Source organism: Bacillus rossius, chromosome 2, assembly GCF_032445375.1.
Source record: "Bacillus rossius redtenbacheri isolate Brsri chromosome 2, Brsri_v3, whole genome shotgun sequence".
Taxonomy (NCBI): domain Eukaryota; kingdom Metazoa; phylum Arthropoda; class Insecta; order Phasmatodea; family Bacillidae; genus Bacillus; species Bacillus rossius.
The window spans coordinates 102,312,767-102,332,280 of record NC_086331.1 but is presented as its reverse complement, the minus strand read 5'-3'; the positions used below and the strand labels follow the sequence as shown (position 1 = coordinate 102,332,280).

Sequence of the window (19,514 nt, the reverse complement as noted above, 5' to 3'; positions counted from 1 at the left end):
AATAAAATTGAATCATTTTTATTGAATTATCACTATTTTGTATGGATACAAAGAAGGAGTGAAATGAAATCTAGAATTTAATTGATAAATTTACTTTTATTTGCACTCATTAATTCAAATATGTTTATTACTTTAACGAAGAGATTATTTTAACTATAACTTTTATGCATGTTTGCTATTTAACTTCTTACAATCTGTGTTATTCTGTTAAGGATAAGACGATGATAGGAAAAGTAGGAAACGAATGGGAGTGTTTCAAGTTTAATGTGCCTCGAAAAAGTCAAATCGATAGTTGTTCCAATCGAGTGGAAGAGAGATAGATGCGGCGCAAACGTACAATGAGCGTAACGGGACACAGCGTAACCGAACAATGTGCATTACGGGACACTTTTTCGTGCGTGCAGCCGGCGTTCATCGATTTATTAGACGTTGTCACGTCACAAAAAATTGGTTGTCTATAAAGTCGGTTTACGGACGATAGTTTAACGTGACAACGTCATAACAAAACATTGATGAAATGATTGATCCAGAAGAAAAGGAAATATCATATTCTGCCTGAGACTGAGCCGTAATAGGTTTTTGCAACCAAACCATTTAGGCATTAAAAATATTATATTCTTTGAGGAAGAAATTCTTTTTAATTTTTCTATCTTTTGTATGATAAAATCTACCTCTGCATACTTTTGTGAATAAAATTTAATCATTTTTATTGAACTATCACTATTTTGTATGGATACAAAGAAGGAGTGAAATGAAATCTACAATTGAATTGATAAATTACTTTTATTTGCATTCATTAATTCAAATATATTTATTACATTTGAAGTGTCGCGCGCGCCGTATTTATTTTTACAAGTACAAAATCAAGATTTCGCAGCGGCCGGAATTCGATCCATCAACTTTGGCTTAGTAGTCAGCGATGCTAAACGTACGGCCACGAGGCCATATTGGGAACAATTGTTTCAGATGTTATATATAGATTTATAAAAATTTTGTTTTGTGTTGTGGAAGTTTTAAAAACGTATGTAGTCCGCCCGTTTTTATAACACGATTTTATAACAAATACGCATCCCAAATACACCAAAATTATTTATAATGTGTTACAATATTTTTAAAACATTGTGCAAAATATCCCGGGTGTAATTTTAATTATTATGTGTAACTGTAAAATACCATTTTTCGTTAAAAACGTATTTGAATTTTCAACATTACTTTTAAATAGCCGTACCGATTGTGCTGAAAATAGGTGGACGATAGTTAAATTACATAATATTAATAATTCAAACGACGAAAATATGATTGAAAAGTCAAATCGATAGTTGTTCCAATCGAGTGGAAGAGAGATACCAAGCATGCGTACAATGAGCACAACAGGACACATCCGTAGTGGGACATCCGTAGTGGGACAATGTGCGTTATTGTACACTTTTTCGTGCGTGCAGCCGGCGTTCATCGATTTATTAGACGTCACGTCAAAAAAAAATAGAACAGCATCGATTGCTGAGAAATGAGAATATTGTGAAAAAAAAATAATGGTTATAGATCGTAACTGATTTTAAGATATGTTTCTGTATCGGAAACTTTTGTTTTCATTTTGCGGTTTTAATACATACTGTAAAATTGAGACTGATAGTCCGATTGTTTATTTTATTCGATTCAAAAGCAACAGAAAATAGTTCCCCTTTACCAGTGAAAGAATTACTTCATAACTGAAACACAATCCACAAGCGTACGGATACTTAATAAAGAAATTGTGCATGGCAAGCATGTCATCCATTTTTATGTCACTTTTCCGTTTATCGACTTCCGTCTCATTTAAACGAAATTATACTCCTACCAAATGCCGTATACCGAGAGCTAGGATGTTAACTCATCAAAAATTCCTAACAGGTAAGTCTGTTTCGTCCGCGAATCTTTTTCTGACGTCACAGATGTGTCGAATGAGACTGTTTATAAAATGATTTTATTTGCCTCACATCTGTCGCGTTGACCCCGCTGCGCTGTTATGATTCTATCGTTGAATGGGGACGTTAGTACCTTTTAAAATAAATAATAAAAAAGAAACGAATACCTACCCAATATGTTCTACCGAAATGGTGGCCGAAATATTTACTTATCCTGCACAACTAGTAGCAGCCAATCTACACCAGCCTTTATGGCTGTACAGTTCGCAGACGCCACAAGCGCATTAATGGTCCATATCGTCAGGGTGTACATCAGTTATTATTTCGTAAGCCTCAGATATCGATTCCAACAGACTGCTCGCTCGCTCTGTCGGTACAAGCAAGGCGTGGCAACGCATACAATACCACTCGGATACCGCGAGAAACAGATCTTTTTTTTCCCCCAGCTGATGGTCTGTACCATGTTTTCAGGACTCTTCCCACATTGGGTCGAGTGTAGGCCTAGTGTTTAAACTGGACCGTATTTTTATGGAAGTGACCACGTTTAACGACGTAAATTTTAATTAATCCTCATTTGCCATAATCAGGTTTGGTCGAGTACCATTTCCGCAATTTTTAAGGTGTTGCAATACGGCGATGGTGAGGTAGAAAAAGACTTAAGGGGGGTTTCACACGCCATGTTGATTATTTCAGTTTCTCGTCGTTACTTCTAGTTAAGTGCTATTTCTATTAATGTAACACGATACGTAGTTTGCATTTGGTATTCTGTCACAAATATTTTTCACAGATATTCTCTAATAAGTGATAACAATTACAAACATTTGCGCGCCTTTTTACAACCATTTTACAAAACTTAGGTAATATCTATAAAAAAATATTTGTAAAGGAACAACAAATTTAAACTTGTTATGGTGTTCAATTTACAGAAATAGCCCTTAGCTAGTAGTTATAACGAAAACAAATTAAAAAAACGTTCAAAATGGCGTGTGAGAGCACGCCTTAATTTACGTCACAGTATGCCATCACATGACAATTCCTATATCCATTAATACAAGGCCTAGTTCTCCAAGCAATTTTAGAATCTGTGCTTCCGTCGCACCCAGTGTCACTGTACACTGACCCGTGCCCAGCAAACTGGCCTGTACCCAGCTGTTCATACAACTGCAAACCATTACAGCGCACACTGTTTGCTGTGTCCACAGTGTTGCTGGGAGTTCGCTTGTTCTATTCGGCGCACGGCTTCTAGCGGCTGTACCAATCAGAGGTGAGTTCGGCACATATTGTTCTGAGTGCCATTTACAGTTAATGTCAGTGGAACAAGACGGCAAAGCAGTCGACTATCATAAGCGTGGTGACACAACCCGTCTTCGTAATCTCCCTGTGTTACACAGAAATTGATTCCTAGCTATCACAGCATATGTTTCCTGGCCATCACAGCAGCTGTTTCCTGGCCATCAGAGCAGCTGCTTCCTGGCCAACAGATCAGATGATTCCTAACAATCACAGCAGCTGTTTTCTGACAATCACAGCAGCTGTTTCCTTGTTTCCTGACTATTACACATGTGTATCTTGACTATCACAGCAGCTGTTTCCTGGCCATCAGATCAGATAATTCCTGACTATTACAGTATCTGTATCTTGATTATCACAGCATCTGTTTCCTGTCTATCAAAACACCTGTTTCCTGATTATCAGACAAGAAAGCAGTTTACTGAGATGCAGTGGTACAGTGAACCTGCTGGCCTTCGAGGCCCACGTCACTATCACTTCCACGTCCATGGATCCAGTCGCAAGGGCGTGTTTCATTAGCGAGTTTGTTTAACATGCGAGTGTACGCTCGCTCCTCGATTACCGTACCATAACACTGAATAGATGTTAATGAACGAAAATCGGCAAAAATACGTGGCTTTAATGGACACGTTTGTGATTTTACAATATAATTGTTATTTGAAAGAATTTTAATATTTCACTTTAACAATTAATAACAAATCACTGCACTTCTCCGGGGAAAATCAAACGCACGCTTTTAAAGGTACGATTAAAGTTCAAGGTACGTTAGTTGTGTTTTATGATACAAAAGTTATTACATACATAATATTTTCTTATATCAATTTCCACAGCTATTTTTTGTTTGCGGTTAGTATTCATGTTAAAATATATCCTTGGCATATGATTTTTGGAACTTGGGAACTTTACCCACATACATAAATATATGCATATATAAATAAAAAATATATAAGTAAATATAAATATACATATAAATATTTATAAATATAGTAGCGTTGTGGAAGGTGATGGGGATGATTCACAAGTGAAAAGGGTACAGCAGCAAGACCAACTTCAGAGTTTCCGAAACATAACACATTATTATCATCATCATCATCATCATCACAAATATGATTACGCAATCATTTAATAAACACAACACTACTCGTGTTAACGAGTTGAGTACCACCCCATTACTTGAACGCGCTCGACTCGCCAAGGCTAAAACAAAATAACCAATAATCATTAATCCACGGGACCAAATAGACCTTACCGTCAATCAGTAAAAACTGTAATTTGCAAACTATCTAACGTTATAAAATTATTATGACAATGAATAACATATGTCTGTTTAAAAACAAAAGATTAGCTCGGTGATATTTAACTAAAAAAAGAGAAGCCGATCAGATATCCGTTATCATTTTCCGACATACTATAAAAATGTAAAATAGACACTTTGTTTGAAAAGTTCTGAGCTATTTTTGAGCAATTTAATAATACTGCATTAATTAAGTTCATATGCTCTGTAATTATTCCAGTATCTCCCCACCGATAAATTGCTGGCTAATATTGTAGACATTACTCGCCCTGCTACGGGGACTGCTCGCTCCTGACCGACTGCCTCCCGCCTGGAGCCGTTACTCGCCCTAGCAGCCAGGTCGTGTCGAGGAGAACCACGCCCGGGACTCGCTGCACTGGTACTCGCCCACTGCTCCGGAGGCTCGCTTCTCCTGCCAGTAGCAGCTCGCTCTGCTAGGGACTGGCTCTGCTTCTCTGACGCTGCTTCTCCCAGCTCAGGTACTCGCCAGGCGACTCGCCACCCCCGCTGATCGCACCACCAGGTACTCGTCAACCGAGCTGGCAGTCCTCCTCCTCTGTGTTCCGTTACTCGCCGCCGGGACTGCAAACATGCGACAAGGTTTGTCCCTCGGATTCTTCAAGGGCTGACCGAGTGGGTTTCGCTCTTCAAACTCGCTCCTTGAACAATGTTCTGGGCCGTGGCATCGCGGGTATCAAAAGCAACTCGTTATACTCGAGCGTGCTGCCAAACTCGCTGACCTGCTGAATCACTGGTTGCTAGTGACACTCGCTCGCAGTGGACTCCAACCCGCGACCCACCGCAGTATCTCACTTTCCATCTCTCCCACGACTCGCCTACCAGTCGCCTCCCGATGTCGTGTTTCTTACGCTCGGCTGCGACCGATAGCTTCCTACTACTTCCTCCGATAGGCGGTGGTGTGTGCTGGACTGGCGACTGTACTCTGTGTTGTGCCGCCGATCCATCATATTGCCGTCCGGGGAATTTAATGTGTGCGATACCAGAAATCGAAGTCCCTTTATTTCTCTTTTGTCAATTACAGAAGGCGTACTATGGTATGTCACTGTAGCACAATGGTTCCCACCATTTTGCTGTAATTAAATTAATTTAATTATATTTCTGTAACTGTACAGTGCTGAACATTGCCATGGTTTTCTGCGAATTGAAGCTAAACGTAAAGTGAGTTTCCTTTCAGGTATGTTTGCAACTGACGGTGGAAAACATGCAGGACCTACTAAAACGTAGGTACGACAGAAACTGCCAGATCCAAGACAAATACATAACTTTTAGATGGTATTTAAAATAATAAGTGTACACTACACATCTTTTGCCACAATATCTATAATTATGCTAACATTAAATTTTGCTAATAAACATTTATTCTCACGCCAACTAACATTGAAGATAATAAATATTTTGGCACATCGATGATTGCAGGTTAATTTGGACGCTTACACTTGCAATAAAAATCTACTTTGGAACTAAATAGATACTTATATAAATGTGTTTATATTAAAAAAATTCATTTAAAGCTAACCAAATGTAAAATAATTGTACACTAAAATAATTTTTTTATATATTTTAATTTAATTGCATGTGTTCTACATATTTGTTTTTCGCAAAAACAAAAGTTGGGAAGATATTATCAAGGACCTAATGAAAGACCAAAACAATATATGGAAAATAAACAATAAACTTGCAGGCAGGAAAATCAAGACACACATGCCTGTTTTTGTGTTCTTGTGCTTTTTGCTTGATTTGGTTGTTTGGTTCTCTTAACCCGCTGCGCGTAAGTGGATCGTTGTAAACTTGATGTTGTCTTCTGGTTCTGTTTCTTTCTTTAATTATTTGGTCTAGTTCCTCATTTTTTTCATAAGTTTTTCGTCTTGGCGTTGTCATCGTGGTTGCCTGCCATATGTGTTCTTGAATTGTGTTTGTTAAAAGTTTCACTTCGGTCTCGATGTCTTCCATTTGCTGTGCACTTATTTCAGGATAATCTTGTATACTCTCCTGAAATTTGTCCCAGTTTGTTCTGGCTATTTTTTTTTCAGCTTATCTATTAGGGTTGGTATGTTTATTTTCACAATACACTTAGTTTTTAGTTAGGTTAAGAAAAAAATAACCTCAGTAGGTTACTCTACCCTGATGATGGCGATTGCAATGTCAACCGAAACGTCGGTGATATAATTGCCTTGGACATGGTGACAACCCAGAAGCCAAGCTACTACTGATTGAATAGTTGAAAATATCTCGCGCAATGAGTTAATGACTCGTAAATAAATTTTGGACTTACGCCATTACATTGCTTTTGCAGTCACAGAAAACATAGAGCTCAACGAACCAAAATGATAAGTACAGAAACATTACATAACACTGTGGAAAAAAATATTTAAATTGCTACACAGTTTAAACTGGTTTTTTATTAGAAACAAAAAAAATATTGATGACTTCTAGCACCAGTTTCTCTAATACATTTAAAGAGATATTGTATGTTTTGTTCTACTGGCGGCAGATATATAAGCATTCCCAAACTTTGAGTTCTGACGTAAGCCAGTAGTCACTAGTACGCATCGCCGCCGCCAGGGCACCAAGGGCGCTATCTCACACACTCTCGCCCACTTCTGGCGTCATCAAAAAGGTGGTCTCGCTGTCCCACTCGGAGGAGACGTAAGGGAGAGTGAACGACAAACACACTCGCTGCACATTTTCGTACACTTTTTGGCAGCAATCTTTTTTTCGAAGCGTTAACAGACATTTAGGTTATAATTATATATAGAATATCGATTTTAAGTATGTAGACCTTATAATTATTATCGATCTGGAACTAGGAGTACAAAATATTCAGAACATCTTCAAATGTATTACAGTAACTGCTAGCAGTGATGACCATATTTCTATTCGTAAATACAAATACTAATGCATTCGCAAAAAATATTTTCTGTGAATACCAATATGAATATGAATTTATTCGTATTTTCTTTTGAATATTCGTATTCGAATATTAAAGAATACGAATACATGAATAAAATACTCATATTCACGTATTCTTTTTGCAAATACGCAACATATTCAAATTCACATATTTGTATTCAAATATCAGTGAATACGTTCACTTACCATCTTCATTAATATTTATACTGTTTTTTCGAGCTCTAGACCACAATTTTCGGTACTTCCCAACATCTTATGAGTGATAGGTAGTTTAATATTTGAACATACTTGCGAATACGAATACACGAAATTGAATATTTTATTAATGTATTCGTATTCTCTAATATGCGAATACGAATATTCTCACGAAAATACTAAAACAACTGTATTCGTATTCAAACCTGTAAATACGAATATATTCATATTTGTATTCATATAAAATAATATTTGCTAATACAAATATGTCCATCACTGCCTACTTGTATATTCACATTGTATTAAAAAATCGGATCAGTTATGTGAAATATGCAACTGGTGTCCTGAAATGGCATTTGGTTATAAAATTTTAATTTCTGGTATTCTCTGCAATAAATTTTCAAAATAAACTATCGGGTGAGTAGAAACATGGTGTAATTTTCACGGTCCTGAGAACTCGTTTACACTCAGGTCAGACAGTATTCAGTGACATCACTCAGACTGGAGTGCACCAGAGTGTGCGAGAGAGAGAGAGAGAGAGAGAGAGAGAGAGCGAGAGAGAGAGAGCGCGCAGAGAAGGAACGAGCAGGCTCTCGTAAGGCGAGGCCTCATCAGGGGCTAGATGCGGATGAACTTCATATCTTATCATCTGAATTCCCTGAATTTACATTGATAAATTTAAAGGCAATTTGCGTGCAAGATTTTCCACACTCTGCACTGCTCTCTGTTTCTTAAATTCTACGTGTTGTGCCATTGCACATTTGTAGTAATGCGCATGCTCACTTTATCTATTTTATAGTTATTGTTTTTATTTTATTTTGTATAGCAAACTGGGAGCCATAATTTTTTTTTATTCTTGAATTTGTAAATCATCTTGCAATCAACAAAATAATTTTACTTCTGTCCATAATGAATGTTGATTTGGGAAATCGCACTATAGTGTAACTCTATTTGTTTTACATGTGCAGTCTTTCATGTCTCAACTCTATGGTCTTCTTCAGTTGCACAAAATAATACGTCTTTTTTTTTTTAAGCATGTCGGCCATGATGTAATTGTTCCTAGCTTCGGCCGTTTCTTAATCTCTTGACATCAATGTCTTAATTAATTCTCCGTACACCGCAAGTGGTGAGTAAAATCGCATATTCATTCAATAATATGTGGAAATGATATTTTGTTCAATTATCTTATTTTGTAATACATTTATGTACAGTGTGTGTGCGGAAGGCGTGGGTGGCCATGGGCGCGATTACTTCGTGACACACAACTTCTTCGTCACCTGAGTCATGGTGCTCCTCAGTGCCTGATGCAGCTCGTCTAATCAGGAAAGATCTTCTTTGTTACTTTCTGCATGCAGAAGAGCAACCATGAGCCACCACATATCAAAAGATAAAATTTTAACCTAGCATTTTCGGCATTGTTTTGGAATAATAATTAATTTTTTTTGACTTAACCTATGTAATTTTTAACCTATGTAATTCTTAACATCAAAATCAATGTGTTTAACTTAAGTATCTAAAGGGGCCCCTTATCTTAACATTTACTTTTACTATAAGTATGACTGTATACTCATCAATTGATATTAAACTTGTTATTGTTATTATTTAAAGTAAAAGAATTTAAAGAAAAGAAAATATAAGGAACAGAGAAACGATATTGCTGTATTCATTTAACTAAAACCACTGTTTGTATTAATTTTGACTAGTATATATATTTAACTATTTTATCCTGTAATATGGCCTCCCCAGTCGGCTCAAGGTTCACATGATTTTCTACACGCCTAACAAGGCACCATTGAGCCCGTTCCCCATGCTTTCACTGTTGGCCTCTGTACCTCCTTGGTATTTGGCCAGGTTGAGGTAAAGAGGGCGGCAGAGCTTGGTAGCAGAGCATGGTTGTTCTGGTGTTTTGTTGGTCGTGTTCACGTGTGTAGATGTTTGTCTTGCATGTGTCCACCCTCAGATGTGCATGGCTTGGTTGTGGCAATAGTTATTTACTGTTGTTTTTATTGTGGTAGTTTTGTTTATTGTTATTTTCATTATGTCCTCTTCAATCATCCCTGAGTTCCTCATAAAGGATGAATTGATCTTTGAGTTTCAATTGCGTGGCATTTCATGTTAAAATGCCACAGTGGCACATTTGCGTAAAACATTGCGTTTGGCTCTTCAGAACAGCACTCCAGTTAATCATGACCTTTTGATAACAGTGAACCCTAATGAGGAGTATAAAACCTGCACGAGTAAGATACTAGTTTTACAGGAGTTGGTTACAAACTTAGATGATGAGAATTTTGCCGTAACGCTTCCTCGTATCAGAAATCGTTTGAATCACTTGAGTACACGCATTAAGTGTTTGCTTGAGGTTCACACACCTAAACTGTCTGAGTTACAAGTTGCCTCACTTGAAAATATGATGGAGGAGATTCAGAATTTAGTTGAGACTGTCGGTAACGCTGAATCTCAGTTCTCATTATTGCGTGATGTAACACCAATCACATCCATGACAAATATTTGTGAACAGTTGAGTAGGGTGGCATTGCCCACTTACACTGTCCCGAATCCACTTATTTCATCAGCTCCTGGTCCATCCAAGGTAGACTTTGATCCTGTCGGCAACGTTTGTAGCCCTATGTCCATTCCTAACCTAACTCACCCAGCCTATACCACATCCACTCAGTCTACGAGTCGGAACCCTCATGTTGTATTTAGTACATCAGCAAGCTCGACACATGATCCTACTCCCTCTAGAAATTTTGCGCTGCCAAGTGTGTTTGGTAAACTTACTCATCCTCTCGAAACAATGTTGAAAGACTTCCCGGCCACTGATGGGTTGCACATACCTAAATTTTTAAATTTCCTTAAGATTATTGTTAAATTGCGACAAAGCAACACCATCCATGAGTCGCAGATCTTGGAAACTATTTACCCTTTCACTTTTGGGCCTTTAGCCGAAAGGGCTCAGCTGGAAATTGCCCAGAACCTTTCCTTCGATGCCTACCATGAGAATATTCTTAGTTTTTTTATTCCCTTCTGGTTGCTTACACAATTGCAATTAAATAATTTCAATCGGTTACAGAAACCTGATGAACCGCTTTCTGTGTATGTAAATGAGGTTAAGGAGGCCGCTGCCATTTTGCGACTCAGTGTAACTGAACAAGAGATTGTTAACACCATCCTAGAGGGGCTTTCCCCTGATGAGAGATCTCGGTTAGTCTTTCTCAGCAAACCCTCCACATTTTCCGAGCTCGACAGAATGTGTATCCATTCGCAAAATGTTAGGTTTGCGGATCATCATCGTAACCTACAGTTTGCCCACCCCACATTTAAGACTCAAAACTATGGTTTTCACAGTTCATGTAACACCACACAGGTTAATCCTAACTTTAGGAAGAGTAGTGTTTACAACCAAACAAAAACTAAGCCAGACAATCAAGCACAAGGTAAATTTTGTAATTATTGCAAAAGAAATAACCATGTCATCAGAGACTGCAAGGTTCTGCAACAAAAAAACGCCAGAAGCATGGATGTAAGGTGAGCGACTTACCCTGCAAGCAAGATCGGAAGCCTAATTCACAGTATAATGCTCACGTTCTTCAGCAGATTAACTCAGCTCTTTGTTTTCAAACATATTTTGGAGTACGAAAACACTTTCCAGATCAAGTTTGTAAGGTTAACTCCCCTAATATTGTGGGAATAAATTCCGTGCCAGTACCTCGTATTGTGGTATCGTTTGGTTCCTTTGATACTCCCGCTCTAGTTGATTCGGGTTCTACACGTTCTATCATTTCCTATGAGTTGTTCACCAAATTAAAGGAAGCTAAGGGCATACAATCAATTGTAAAGGCGATTTCAAGTGCTATTCTGCTTCTAATGATATTTTAACCATAAATTGTTGCGCCACTATTAAATTAAAAATAGCAAATTTTACTTGGGTTTTCCCTTGCTTGGTATGTAAAAACATAGGTTTGGATTGTATTCTCGGAGCAGACTTTATGATGAAAACCGGACTTATACTTGATGTGCAAGAAAAGTGTATTTTCTTTAAGTTCCTACCTAAACTCAAAATTCGGTTTGCTGACAGTAACCAGCACCTTGATAACCTTGCTGAAATCAATGTACACAACTCTAGTAAAATTGAAAGTGATACTTTGAGCCATCTGTCTGATGAACAGTGTATTGCTATCAGAAAACTATGTGAATCATTTTCTAAAGTTCTAACCTCAGAATTAGGTCTTACCAACCTCTTGGAATATGAGATTAAGCTAAAAGATAGCAGCTATGTTAAAAATCAACCTTACAGATTGGCACCCATTCAGATGAATCTTTTGCGAAACGAAGTACAGCAACTTTTGGATAAAGGCGTTATTGAGCAGTCTACCTCTCAGTATGCGAGTCCTGCATTTCTAGTTCCTAAATCTAATGGTAAGCAACGAATGGTGGTCGATTTCCGTCGTGTAAATCAAAAGATTGAGATTGAATCAGTTCCTTTGCCCGATCTACATTCAGCTTTTCATTGGTTCGCTAAAGCTAAGCACTTTACAAACATTGATTTAAATTCAGCATACCATCAAATCCCTCTCAAAAAAGAATCTAAACACATCACTAGTTTTTGTGTACCCTGGAATTTATACCAGTTTACGCGAGTTCCTTTTGGGCTTGCTACTGGAGCTCAAGTCCTCACACGATTATTGGATCAAATTTTTCATGACATTAAATTTAAATTTGTATACAATTATTTCGATGATCTTGTTATATATTATGAGAATTTTGAGGAACATCTTCAACACTTGAGAGAAGTTTTCTCTCGTCTTGAGAAAACAGGCTTAACCGTTAACCCACAAAAGATTAAAATTGCTGTCCCAGAGATTTCATTCCTTGGTCATAAAATTTCTTCTCAAGGTATTTCCATCGATCCAGAACGTACAAAATCCATTAGAGAGTTTCCTCCACCCCGCGATGTTAAAGGTATAGCTAGATTTATCGGTATGGTCCAGTTTTTTGGAAAATTTATTCCTAACTTGGCCGAGAAGGCCGTTCCTTTGAATCAACTCCGTAAAAAGAATGTGAAATTTGAATGGGGAGAAAAACAACAAAAAGCTTTTGAAACACTAAAGAATGATATAACGAGTCCACCAGTACTCCGTATGGCAGATTTTTCGAAACCTTTCATTTTGCAAACCGATGCTTCAGGTTCAGCAATAGGGGCGGTTTTAGCACAAGAGTTTGATGGTGCCCGCCATCCGATAGCTTTTGCATCCCGGACTCTGACCAATCAAGAGAAGGTAGCATCTATTTATGAATTGGAATGTCTCGCTGTTGTTTTTGGTATAGATAAGTTCAGGCCTTACTTAGAACATACAGAATTCCTTTTGGAAACGGATAATCAAGCTCTATCATGGCTCTTGGCGCACCCACGACAATTAGGCAAAATCGGTCGTTGGGTCATGAAAATCTCATCTCTAAAATTCAAGGTTCAGCATATAAGAGGAACACAGAATGTAATTACTAATACGCTTTCACGTATGTTTGATTGTTCACAGCCTAGTAAGGAGGAAGCCACTTGTAATGTTTTGGTCACTGATTTCCCTTTAGCCTTCAAGACTATTCAGGCTCATCAGGAGGAAGATGAGGAATTGCAGAAAATTTTCCAAAATTTGAGTTCAGGTATCCAACAAAAACCATATTTTCTGTCCAAAGGTATCTTGTTTTCCAAAACTCGAAACAATCAGAAACGTATTGTTCTTCCCAAAGTATTGAAACCCCTGGTATTCGAATATTTTCATTCCTCGCCTATTGGTGCTCATCTCGGTATATATAAAACTATTGAGGCTATTAAAAGGCATTTTGTTTGGAAAGGTATGTATGCTGAGGTGGCTGATAGAGTCAAACAATGTCATCTTTGTGCACTTAGTAAACCTGCTCAGAATACCCATTTAGGTTTTTTGTCTTCTGAAATATCCGACAAACATATGCAAAAATTATTTGTTGATTTCGTAGGCCCTTTTCCAAGGAGTAAAGATGGAAATAGTATCTTATTAGTTTGTGTGGATGCGTTTTCCAAATTTGTTTGGTTGATTCCTTTAAGAAAAGCTGATGCTCCATCCACGATTCGGGCTCTTCAATTCTACATATTCCAAAGTTTTGGGGTTCCTTCATCAATAGTTTCGGATAATGGATCACAATTTACTTCCAAATTATTCAAAATTATGTGCTTCACACATGGTATACGTCATATCACGTTGTCACCATACTATCCTCCACCTTCGCATGCGGAAAGGTTCAATCGTAACCTCCGTTCGGCCTTAATTGCCTTCCATGCGAAAGATCAAGTTAGTTGGGACAAAAATCTGCGTTGGCTTCAGATGGCTTTTAATTATTCACGTCATGAGTCACATAAATCTTCGCCTTTCAATTTGATGTTCACCTATGCTCCGAACAATCCCTTGTCTAATCTTTGGTCCTTGGATGACCTGTTACCTAAGGATTCTAAAAACATTAAAGTAATTTGGGCAGCTGCCCTTAAAAACCTTAAGCACTCACATGAAAGAAGTCGTATTAAATATGATAAGAATCGAGTCAAAAATCCTTTTCGACGAGGTGACCTCGTCTTATGCAAGTCACATCCTACCAGTAAAGCAGTGGATAAGAGGATGGCGAAACTGTCTTCTCGCTGGTCAGGCCCTTATCACATCCAACGCTTTTTAACCCCAGTGACAGCTGCCCTAGCTGATCCTGACACGGGTTCTTATGTGACCAGAGCTCACATTTCACACTTAAAAAGGTATCACTCTCCACCTCCAGTTTGAATTGTCCAATGTTGGGATCTGCAGGTCCTTTCGTTTGGTCTTCACTGCAGGTGTTTACTTTGGTCCGATCCTTGACTTAGTTTGATCGTGGCTTGATCACTCACTGATCCTAGTCTTGAGGATTCAGAATTTATTTAACTTTTTTTCAGAATAGGCCTATTCTTTATACATATTACATAAAAGGTAGAGAAACAAAAAAACCATGGTAGTAATTTAAGTTTTTATAACATCTATTATTTTATCTTTGTTTAGGGTATGTTTTTATGGGTATGCTCTAGTTTAGATCACATGATGTGTGGGTAATATCTGAATAATGTTGGGTATTATTAATAATTAGAAATCTTAAAATGTTGTTTTATTTTATATTTCACTATCCAAAGGTGTTTTCCTGTGTTCTTGTTTTAGTGTCGCTGTGAATCTCCCGTCTCCTGTATTTCCTTGTGGTCGTGTGCCATGTTCGGGGTCTTTGTGCCTCCTTGTTTGTGCCTACTCCTTCGCTCTTGGAAGAGTTACGGTAAATCATTTGAATTCTGGTATTCTCTTCGAAAAACAAGATTCGCTCATCTTTTCGGACAATGTTTATTCCATTGTGCTTGACTTCAATTTAGTTCAACTTGAAAATGAAAGTAAACAATTGGATGTTTTTCTGAACAAAGTTATTTCACTGAATAGTGGTCATCACGATGACGAAGCTTGGAATCAGAATTTTGCGTTTGTGGTCAAACAACTACAAGAAAACTTTATTGCATACAAAACTGAGACTATGGCTTTAACTTCACTTTTGCCCCATCGCCCTAGAAGGCAAAAACGTGGTTGGTTTAATTTCGGTGGTTCTATATTGAAGACAGTTTTCGGTACCCTAGATAGTGATGATTTGACTGTCTTGGAGAAAAGACTGAAAGTGGTTAACGAGAATCAAGATGACATTTCTAACAGTATGTTACATCATATGATTGTGGTCAAGAATTTAGAAGATAGAGTCATAAACAACACTATTCTCATTAAAAATTTGGCGTTACATTATCTAAATAGCCATAATGAATTTTACAAAGCATTAAACAGCTCCATCCATGAAGTCTGGGACAAAATCACATTAATAATTTGTAGAATTGATCTAAATACCCTTTTGTTTAGGGTTAGTGAGACATTATCTAGTGCTCGGCTGGAAATTTCCGATCTAAGACAAGTTATTGAAAACAGTGTTCATGGACAACTAAGTTCCACTCTTCTAACACCCACGGTGTTTATTGATCTTTTGTTTAAAATTCAACAGTATATTGCCCTACCCTTGCATATGTTGGCTACAATTTCGCATGATAATCTCTACATGTTTTATGGTTTGAGTAAAGTCCAAGCCATTGTCTATAATGGTTCATTAAATGTCATTGTTAACGTGCCTCTAGCAAACAAGGATAGCAGTTTTGAGGCTTATAACATTTTCGCCTTCCCATTTTTCTCTTCGAGTTCAAACATTATCTTTTACTCAACGTGCACGATACTTTGTTGGTTAGTCCAGACAGAAAAATATTTGCTCCTGTGTTTTCTTCTTCTCTCTCGGGTTGTAAAAAATACGGTGTAACCTTATGTTCCCCGACCTTTCCGTTTTTTGATGCTCATGTCAGTAATTGTGAGTTTAACCTTTTCCTTGGTAAACCCACTTATGAAATTTGTGATAAAAGCTTTGTTTCACTGTATTTACCTTTCCTTCAAAAAACCAATACACTTTGGTTATTCGCTAGTAATCATTCATTGGATGTTACCTTACTGTGTCGATCAACTGCGGAGTCATTTCCACCTTTAACTGTTTCTTTAATTGGTAGTGGATATATAAATAATGTTTCCCATTGTGACATTGTAAGCCCATTTTTCAAAACTTTCGGGTCAGTAATTTCTACTTTACATTTCAATCTAACTTTACCTTCTATTCACATCCCAAAATTTAATTTTAACCTCAGCAAGCCGTCCTTTGCATCACTCCCTAATTTAACCATCAATGCTTCTCTTATTAAGGATATTAATGGTATGTTAAAGTCCCGTCCTAACGGTGCTCCTTTTCACGATGTAGTTAATCTCTTTCGTCCGAAGCAACAACACGTTGAGTCCTACTCTCACTTTAACCTTGCTGCCATATCCATATCCTCCCTGGTCTTAATTTGTATCCTCATTTTGAGCATTATCCTTTTCTTGAAGTTGCGCTCCATCTCGACCACCCCCCCAAATCCTTCACCTCCTATCCCTTCCGGGACAATGTTGTTTCCCTTAGCCTCGTCTTCTAATGTGGAATAGTAATTTTTTATATATATATAGCTATGTGTTTATGTGGGTATTGTTGTAATTGGGATGTTATTTTAGTTTTGGGACTTATTAACTGTTGCCACTCACCGGCTGTTGCCCTTTGAGGGGAGGAGTGTGTGCCATTGCACATTTGTAGTAATGCGCATGCTCACTTTATCTATTTTATAGTTATTGTTTTTATTTTATTTTGTATAGCAAACTGGGAGCCATAATTCTTTTTTATTCTTGAATTTGTAAATCATCTTGTAATCAACAAAATAATTTTACTTCTGTCCATAATGAATGTTGATTTGGGAAATCGCACTATAGTGTAACTCTATTTGTTTTACATGTGCAGTCTTTCATGTCTCAACTCTATGGTCTTCTTCAGTTGCACAAAATAATACGTCTTTTTTTTTGAAGCATGTCGGCCATGATGTAACTGTTCCTAGCTTCGGCCGTTTCTTAATCTCTTGACATCAATGTCTTAATTAATTCTCCGTACACCGCAAGTGGTGAGTAAAATCGCATATTCCTTCAAGAATATGTGGAAATGATATTTTGTTCAATTATCTTATTTTGTAATACATTTATGTACAGTGTGTGTGCGGAAGGCGTGGGTGGCCATGGGCGCGATTACTTCGTGACACACAACTTCTTCGTCACCTGAGTCATGGTGCTCCTCAGTGCCTGATGCAGCTCGTCTAATCAGGAAAGATCTTCTTTGTTACTTTCTGCATGCAGAAGAGCAACCATGAGCCACCACATATCAAAAGATAAAATTTTAACCTAGCAGTTTCGGCATTGTTTTGGAATAATAATTAATTTTTTTTTACTTAACCTATGTAATTTTCAACCTATGTAATTCTTAACATCAAAATCAATGTGTTTAACTTAAGTATCTAAAGGGGCCCCTTATCTTAACATTTACTTTTACTATAAGTATGACTGTATACTCATCAATTGATATTAAACTTGTTATTGTTATTATTTAAAGTAAAAGAATTTAAAGAAAAGAAAATATAAGGAACAGAGAAACGATATTGCTGTATTCATTTAACTAAAACCACTGTTTGTATTAATTTTGACTAGTATATATATTTAACTATTTTATCCTGTAATATGGCCTCCCCAGTCGGCTCAAGGTTCACGTGATTTTCTACACGCCTAACAAGGCACCATTGAGCCCGTTCCCCATGCTTTCACTGTTGGCCTCTGTACCTCCTTGGTATTTGGCCAGGTTGAGGTAAAGAGGGCGGCAGAGTGTCTAATAAACTTCTTTACATCTTTACAGTTAATCAGTTTATTTAGGTGCCTGAAATCGGTACTTTTTATGGATAAAAGGAGTACCTACCTGGCCCCCCTAAATGATATACATGAAACATGGATCTAATTGCATAAATAATAGTTACATAATCACGATGATGCTGTCAGGGTTTATTTGAAGCTAGGAACGATAGGAACGAAAGGTTGATGGCAGAAGTGTTTGACTAATCTCGAACCAACCACAGTGCCCAAATGGTGTATGGTGTAACATATGTACTATTATTACTGGAGATGTGGTGATGACTCGAGTGTCGCTTGTTTCCAGAGAGGGCCGCCAGGACTCCACGAATCCAGACAACGAGCAGACTCGTTCTCCGCTCCTGTCTCCACGTGGATTTGACACCATGCCGAATACGATGTTCCAGTTCCTACAGTCAGACCTTTTAAACTTTTATAGGAATAAAATTGTTACATGTTTTATAGCAACCTTTTTTACAATAAAAAGACAACTTTTGTAATAATGGCATGCGCGTTTATACTGTGTTTTGGCCACTCTGAATAATACTTCTATGTTGAGTAGAGGCCGTTAGTTCGCGGGTAAGTAGTGACTGGGGTTGGCGGACATATTGGATAACCTCTTACCTTTTATGTGTGAAATAATTTTAATGACTGGTTTTAGCTTATGTTTATTTGGGCGATAAATTAGCTCGCCACCCCCCCTTCCCCCCCACAACCACCACTGCATTAATTCCTTAAATAAATGTTCCAAACAGTGCATTACATCAACAATAATTATTTAAGTATAATATATATATTTTTTTCATTTTCAATCCTCCGTAATAACATTTATAAACCCTTGCAATTGATCCGAATCATTAATTTTTTTAAGTTTCTCTAAAAATTTACATAATGTTTATTAATTAAAAATTTAAAGTATTTTTCAATGATTTCCAATCTTTCGTGAATATTGATTTGACAAAAACTTGTTGTTTCCACGGACTCTAAATAACAGAGTCCATAACACTTCGAACATTGACTTATACATTATGCATTTCACAGCAAATATGAAAATATTAGTAGGTTATTACTAAATAAAGCTTAGATTTTTCATTCTTATCAACAATTCGGTATGAAGAGTAATTAAAAAACATATTTTGCTTTGTTTATTTCAATTAATTATATTTTAAAATAATTTTTTCAATGCATTAAAGAATTGAACTTAATGTGAGAATCTCTGGAAGTATTCTGGATTATTTAAAAATGATTAATATGATAAATAGACTTATAATTACGATTTAAAGAATCGAGACTCTTGTAAATTAAGTTAATTCAAAAAGTTATATTAACATACATTTGAAATACTGCACGTCATTATATATTATATATTGTATATATTATAAATTATATTTATAGACACATTCACACAAACACTTGATGTAAGCTTTTGGACATACTCCATTGCTAAGCACATGTATGTCTGTAGAAGAAAACTACTAGAAACCAGAAGACAAAAAACACAAATTAAGCAAAAAATTGCTGTTATGTGGTGTATATATA

At 37.0% G+C, this 19,514-nt stretch overlaps 1 long non-coding RNA gene across 1 annotated transcript in view; it reads left to right on the top strand.

Moving 5' to 3' along the window:
• LOC134529527 (uncharacterized) overlaps nt 1-18,478 on the top strand; it is a 38,439-nt gene extending 19,961 nt beyond the window's left edge. Inside the window, exons 3-4 of the long non-coding RNA XR_010074621.1 lie at nt 3,107-3,168; nt 18,283-18,478. This is a non-coding gene — a long non-coding RNA (uncharacterized LOC134529527). The remainder of the gene's footprint in view (nt 1-3,106; nt 3,169-18,282) is intronic.
• Nucleotides 18,479-19,514: the final 1,036 nt, after the last annotated feature.